General features: G+C 41.9%; 1 non-coding gene across 1 annotated transcript; it reads right to left on the minus strand.

The window, feature by feature from the left end:
• Nucleotides 1–4,307: 4,307 nt before the first annotated feature.
• Nucleotides 4,308–4,414, minus strand: LOC118489443. The gene has a single exon (XR_004887463.1). It is a non-coding gene; the product is annotated as a small nucleolar RNA R71 (small nucleolar RNA).
• Nucleotides 4,415–5,999: the final 1,585 nt, after the last annotated feature.

Consider the following 5,999-nt stretch of genomic DNA (forward strand, 5'->3'; position numbering starts at 1 on the left):
TTTCTTCATTAATTTGCAGTTTGTCTTATTAGTTGACCACGCCCCCGTGTCCGCTGGGCACGACCCCGTGTGCAGAAGCGTATCTGTACTATCAAGATTTGCCAAGATTCTGCGAATCTTATAGTTGACCACGGCCCCGTGGTGGGCGATAGAAGCTTCCACAGCTTTGTCTTTTCTGCAGACACTTGGACACGCCCCCGTGCTCATTGAGCACGTGGTGTGTTCAGCCTCCTATTTTCTTGTTTTTGCTTGGGAAGATGTTGTCGGGGGGTTGGGCATGCCACGTTTGTTCCTTTTCTTGTATTTACGTTAGATTTAGCTGCCTTTTTGCTTCTTTTGTTCATTTAAGCTCATTTAATCCTGAAAATACAAAAGGAAGACAAAAGCACAATTTTCCCAACATTAGTACTAAAAAAAAGGGGTTAGTTTTATGCCATAATTGATGTAATTTATATGTTGCATTTTGTACACATCAAGTCTTGGAGGAGTATGCTTTGTTTTCAATGAAGGTTGGTCTTTTTGAAGATTTAACATGTATTACAACGATGGATACTATGGAAGCCAAGTCATGGTGGGCTAACTTTGGTGCTCAAACCCCTCTTCTCCAAACGTTAGCTTTTAAATTACTTGGACAACCTAGTTCGTCTTCATGTGCTGAGCGAAATTCGAGCACCTATGCATTTATCCACTAGCTTGGGAGGAACAGATTGACTACAAGTCTTGCTCAAGACTTGGTTTACATCCACAACAATCCTCGGCTTTTGTCTAGGGCCCCTAATAATGGTGTAAATATGTGGGATGTGGGATGTGGGTGGAGATGTTTTTGACTCGATGGAAGATGTAGGATTTTTGGAGTTTGCTGATCTTTCATCAGATGAACCGGAACTTGAAAGCGATTTGCTTGTTAACGTTTGATTAGATTAGGAAGATATGGGATTTTTGAACTTTACATCAATGTATAACTATTTTGGGGTTTTGTGTTACATTATATTTAATATATATTTATTTTTTATATGTTTTTATTCCCGTACCTGTCCCGTCCCCGCTTCTTGAATTTTTTTATATGTTTTTATTCCCGTACCCGTCTCATTACATTTATATAGACAAGCTTAGCTAAAATATGTTTAAGGTTGATATATCGAAAATGGTCGAGTTGGTATGTCAATGAGGTGATGGAATTCACTCGAAAACCAAAAGGGTCAAATTAATTGTTAAAATAATAGTGATCAAAATAAAGACACCATTGGGTTAAAGTTATAACGGGTCGGACAATCTAAGAAAATGTCTTTTAAGTAGTAGAAACTCACGGTGCGAACCGGAATTGGTTCAAGGGGTATGATGGTATTAATATACCATCATACGTTGATAAATGGTCATGTCGACTAAACGGGTCAAATGGCGTGTTAATACCATTTGACAATAATAACTGACGACTACTTGTTGAGTTTTGTGATTACAGGAAATAACATATGTTGCGTTGTGTTAATTAGAAAATTTAAAGCAAGATGTATGTAAACGGGTCAATGCTATGACCCGAGCCAGGTACATATAGTTAGATTTATAGCTAAAAGTGGTATTTTGGTCAATTAATTAGTGGAAGTCATTCGTCGTAAAATGAGGGACTAAAATTGACCAAAAAGCCCTTGATGGGTAAATCGGGAAAACGACCTATATGGGTTGTTTGGAAACTTGCATTATGATTAGGAGATATAAGTAGATACTGATGTGTGTAAAATGCAACATATAAAACACATCAATTAAGGCATAAAACTAACCCTTTTTAAGTACTAATGTTGGAAAAAGAGTGTTTTTGTCTTCCTTTTGTATTTTCAGGATGAAATGAGCTCAAAATCACAAAAGAAGCAAAAAGACCACTAATTCTACCATAAATACAAGAAAAGGAACAAAAGTAGACTGCCCGGACCCTCAACGGCACCTCCCAAAGCAAAAAGGAAGAAACAGAGTCTGAACACGCCCCGTGTCCAGCGAACACGGGGGCGTGCCCAGGAAGCAGCAGAAAAGACAAACCAGTAGAAGCTTCCATTGCCCACCACGGGGCCGTGTCCAGCGAGCACGGGGGCGTGGTGAAAGTACAGCAGGCGCATTAATTGTAATTCGCAATTACAATTAATGAGGAGAGAGAGTGTCAGGCGGGCACGGGGCCGTGTCCAGCGGACACGGGGCCGTGTCCAGCCTTCTGTTCAGCCTATAAATAGAGGAGCTTGGCTTCATTCTCTCTCATCCCTTGGCACACCACCTCTCTCACACTTCATCCACCACCCACCACCACCATAACACCATCATCCACCACCATCATCCATTGTCCATCGTAGAGTGTGTGAGTCGTCTCGGGATCCAAGATTGATCGTAAGAGTTCTTGACAATCAAGGCCATGTTTGCCTAAGTCTCTTACATCACTTGGTGAAGACAAGTGTTTAGTATAATACTTTTTATTTTTAATCTTTTGCACTTTTTATTTGGTTTTGTATTAATGACTTTAATAACTAGTTACTTATGTTGAAGGTGATCTTTCCTTATCGTTTGTCCGTGGTGTCTTGGCGTTATTTTACTGTCTATATAAAATAAAAGATTTTCACCATTCATATCTCCACGGTCTATATGGAGGTATGTTGGCTACCTGGTCGGGGGTTAAGGGAACGGTTTGGTAAGGGTCTTGCCCTTGTTCAGCGTTTAGAGGTCCTGCTTGGGACCTGGGTCAAATTTAGTAGGATCTCCTTCAATGCCCATAGGTATTGGATGGCGGGGATCCAAACTCTTTGACCCCCTCATAAGTTAACTACTATTAATACTATAACCCGGCTATTTAGGACTGTATCCCTGCTGACTCAGACTACTTAGCCGAGGGTAACGTCACCGCCAGAAGCGGGGCCTACCACAATTTGCATTAATAACTTAATTCATTATCTTTCAATAATCCGACCCTTTAGGATTGTATCCTTGCTGACTCAAACTACTGGGTTGAGGGTAACGTCGCCTTCAAAAGAGGGGCCTACTACAATAACTAAGATAATCTCTTAAACAAGTGCAAAAGTGCGAAAATAATCAAAGGTTATACTAATACACGTGTCGGATCCAAGTGATTCATCTTGTCTATCTGTTTTTATTTTACTTTTATTTTCAGCATTTAGTTAGTTTTTATTTTTCTTAGTTTAAAACATTTTTCTAACTTTTTGATTTGATTAGACGTTGAGGATAAACCGGTATTAAAAGCTCTTGTGTCCTTGGACGACCTCGGTATCTTACCAACACTATACTACGTCCACGATGGGTGCACTTGCCCATATGTGTGTTTAGTGTTAGTGAGTATCGTGTTTTATAAATTTAAAACTTGGCTAAAAGTGTAAAAAGGGCTTAAATATACATCAAAAATATAACACACTTCACGCACATCAAGTTTTTGGCGCCCTTGCCGGGGACACAAGGATTTTAAGAAAGTTAGGAATCAACGGCCTAATCATATTTTTATTTTTCTTTAATTTTTTAGGATTTTTTCTTAGATTTTCAGCTTCTGCATAGCTCAGCACGGGGCCGTGCCTGGTCGGACACGGGCCGTGCTCAGCAAAGTTACTGGCAGTTTTTGTTTTTCAAAGTTACAGAAGGCTGACCACGGGGCCGTGCCGGTGCAACACGGGGCCGTGTCCAACTTCCAGTAACTGGGATCTGGAAAACAATCACTGTATTTCCGACCACGGGGCCGTGTTCGCTCAACACGGGGCCGTGTGAACCTTCTGACCGACATTCTTTTTTGTTTTTATTGCAGGACTTGGAACCCGACACCATCCTCACATAGTGTATGAGCTCCAGTTCCAATAAAGACATAAAAGAACCGCTAGAAGAACCCGAACGCTTTCTCAGAAAAAGGTTAAAAGCCAAAAACCAAGAGAAGGTTTCGGGTGATCCACCCCCAATGGCGGACCAACGTACCCTTATGGATTATCTACGGCCCACCGTAGGTAATCTAGGCGCCACTATCAATGCTCCGAATGTCGAAGCCAATAACTTCGAACTTCGACCGCATTTGATACAAATGCTCCAAAACTCCGCAACCTTCCACGGGCTTGCGGACGAGGATCCTCATCTACATATAACTAATTTCTTAGAAATATGTGACACCTTTCGGATCAATGGAGCATCAAACGACACCATACGCCCTCCGTATGTTTCCGTTCTCACTAAAAGACCGAGCGAAAGCTTGGCTCAACACCCTCCCAGCTGGATCGGTAAACACCTGGGATGAACTAGCCCAAAAGTTTCTATATAAGTATTTCCCTCCTTCTAAAACTGCTAAATTAATGGCTGAAATTAACACATACTCACAAGAGGACGGGGAATCCTTATATGAAACATGGGAAAGGTTCAAGGAGCTATTACGCAAGTGTCCCCATCATGGCCTCGCAATATGGCAACAAGTATCCACTTTCTACAATGGATTGTTGCCACACACTAGGCAGACACTTGATTCTAGCTCCGGGGGACTTTTAGGTAATCGACGCCCACACGAAATATATAATCAAATTGAGGAAATTGCTCAAACCAATTTTCAATGGCACACTCCCCGGGGAAATAAGTCTATCGCCCCGGGCGCCCATAAGGTCGACGAAAGCACCTCTTTACAAGCCCAAATCGAGGCCCTTTCTTCAAAAATAAAAAAATTAGAAATGACAAAAACAGTCTCGGTTATGGCTTGTGAAGGGTGTGGTGGGTCACATGAAAATTGGAGTTGCATGAAAGAAACGGACGATCAACAAGAAATGGTAAACTACATTGATAATAGACCTAGGCCGTCGGGTCCTCCAACGGGAACTTACAACCAAGGATGGCGAAACCACCCAAACCTTGGTTGGAGGGAAACCGGCAATAGTAGTAACCAACAAAACCAACGAACAAACTTTCAGCAATCAAGAAATGAGTCACAAAATTTCACTCAACAACAAGGTGGACGAGAAAGGCTCGAAGATACTATATCTCGCCTCGTCTCCGACACTGATACGAAAAACTCGGAAAGATTTCTACAATTAGAATCTAATTTTAGGAATCAACAAGCTAGCATTCAAAACATAGAAAAACAAATAAATCAACTAGCACAAAATTTTTCCGAGAGACCGCAAGGCGCATTACCTAGCAATACCGAAACAAACCCAAAGGCGCAAGTTCACCTCATCACACTACGAAACCGCACCGTAGGGCCTGCAGAAGTACCTCCACCAACGGAAGAAACAATGCCAACACATCTGCAGGAAAAGAACTCTCCCCCATCACCAGAACCTACCAAGGCTCCTCGAGTTCCATACCCCGGTAGGTTAATTCGTCAAAAAACCAATGAGCAATTCGCAAAATTCGAAAGTTTGTTAAAACAATTGCATGTCAATATTCCTTTTATCGAAGTCTTAACCCAAATGCCCAAATACTCTAAATTTATGAGGGACTTCCTTACACATAAAAAGAAAATTGAAAATTTGCAATTAGTTAATTTAGGCGAAGAATGCTCTGCCCTCGTACTCAATAAACTACCCCAAAAGAAAATCGATCCCGGAAGTTTCACGATTCCATGTTCAATAGGGGAATCACCTGTTCGCAATGCCTTGGCCGACTTAGGGGCTAGCATTAACCTCATGCCCTCATCAATGTTCAAAAGGCTTGGCTTGGGAACCACGAGCCCTACAAAAATAAGCATACAACTCGCTGATCGATCAGTCAAGTTCCCACAAGGTGTCATCGAGAATGTCTTGGTAAGGGTAAGCAAATTCGTTTATCCCGTTGACTTTGTCATACTCGACATGGAGGAGGACACCGAGGTCCCCATTATCCTAGGGAGACCCTTCCTTGCCACAGCACAAGCAGTGGTAGACATGAATGAAGGGACACTGACTTTAAGGTATGGGGACGATGAAGTGAAGTTCGGAGTTGGGAAGAAAATAGAGGACGACGACCCAGTCAATTACATGAAGGTTATTGATTCAAGCTTGGATGCCGCTCTC

This window comes from Helianthus annuus, chromosome 17, assembly GCF_002127325.2.
Source record: "Helianthus annuus cultivar XRQ/B chromosome 17, HanXRQr2.0-SUNRISE, whole genome shotgun sequence".
In the NCBI taxonomy this organism is placed as follows: domain Eukaryota; kingdom Viridiplantae; phylum Streptophyta; class Magnoliopsida; order Asterales; family Asteraceae; genus Helianthus; species Helianthus annuus.